General features: G+C 32.0%; 1 non-coding gene across 1 annotated transcript; it reads right to left on the bottom strand.

The window, feature by feature from the left end:
• Positions 1-447: 447 nt before the first annotated feature.
• On the bottom strand, positions 448-529 carry TRNAS-AGA. The gene has a single exon. It is a non-coding gene; the product is annotated as a tRNA-Ser (tRNA).
• Between the last annotated feature and the right edge of the window lie 656 nt (positions 530-1,185).

Genomic DNA, 1,185 nt, shown 5'->3' with positions numbered 1-1,185 from the left:
CTCTATCATGACCACAAGATGAGACCCTTCATCATCACCGCATCATTTATGATAAACTTTCTTAACTTGTTTTCCTAAGTAATAGGTGTTAATGAACATTTTGTTTTCATTGAATGAGTAATCTACATGCCAATCTAAGCATGCCGCGGACTTTTTAATTTTATAGTTACGTCCATGAGTTAATCCGTATATCCCCAATTCGTTAAGATGATGGGTCAACTTACCTCACCACCGCTAGCCCACCCAGTTTACCAATATCTTATTGCTTCTGTTGAATCTTTGTTTCATAATTAATGAAGATTTTTTTTTTCACTTTTTCTGGGCATAAGATTAATTATAATTTCAAAGGTATTTACTTTAAAAAGAGTGCCTTTTCACTTATTTAGCTAGAAAATTCGTTATTCACATTTTAAACGAAGCCTTCCCTCAAGAAATTGCAAAAAAACTCGTGGTCGGCAGGATTCGAACCTGCGCGGGCAGAGCCCACATGATTTCTAGTCATGCCCGATAACCACTCCGGCACGACCACATGGGTGTCATTAGTCAATTAACAAAATATATATAACTTTTAACTGATATTTTACTTTATTATAACACAAAATATATCCATCTTTTAACTCATCGAATTATAAAGGTAATAAGCTTGCTCATTAATGTGTGTAGTTCATCAATAATTTTACTTTTAAATGTGGATGTTTAGTTTAATTTTATGGCCTATGTTTATTTACATCCAAAATGTATATAACATCTTAAAAATAGAAACCATAGATTTACTAAGTTATACGATAATCTTGTTTGTAATTTAACTTTTCAATTAATAATCTTACGTGATCTCCGTAAGATAATATAACAAACTACCTAGAAGATAATACTTTCAATAAATAAATAAAAAACATAGAACCTGCATTATTGATTTTAAGCACATACCAACATCAACTTAATAATAAGACTAAACAATAAAAAGGAAATCATTGCACAGACATGAACCCTAATGACAAAGAAAATAAATCTTCATGATTAATTAGAGACTCAAAGCTTCATTGAAAAATAATTGCTCGGGACGTTTGGATCAGCCAACTCTCCTTGCGTGGAGCTGCGAAACATCTCACTAAAAGGTTAGACCTAACCATGAGGTCAATACATAAGTAGATAATTGAGATTTTAGAATCAAAAGACGTCTCACGA

This window comes from Zingiber officinale, chromosome 1B (assembly GCF_018446385.1).
Source record: "Zingiber officinale cultivar Zhangliang chromosome 1B, Zo_v1.1, whole genome shotgun sequence".
Taxonomy (NCBI): Eukaryota; Viridiplantae; Streptophyta; class Magnoliopsida; order Zingiberales; family Zingiberaceae; genus Zingiber; species Zingiber officinale.
Note: the sequence above shows the minus strand (reverse complement) of the source record. Positions and strands in the feature narration are given on the sequence as shown.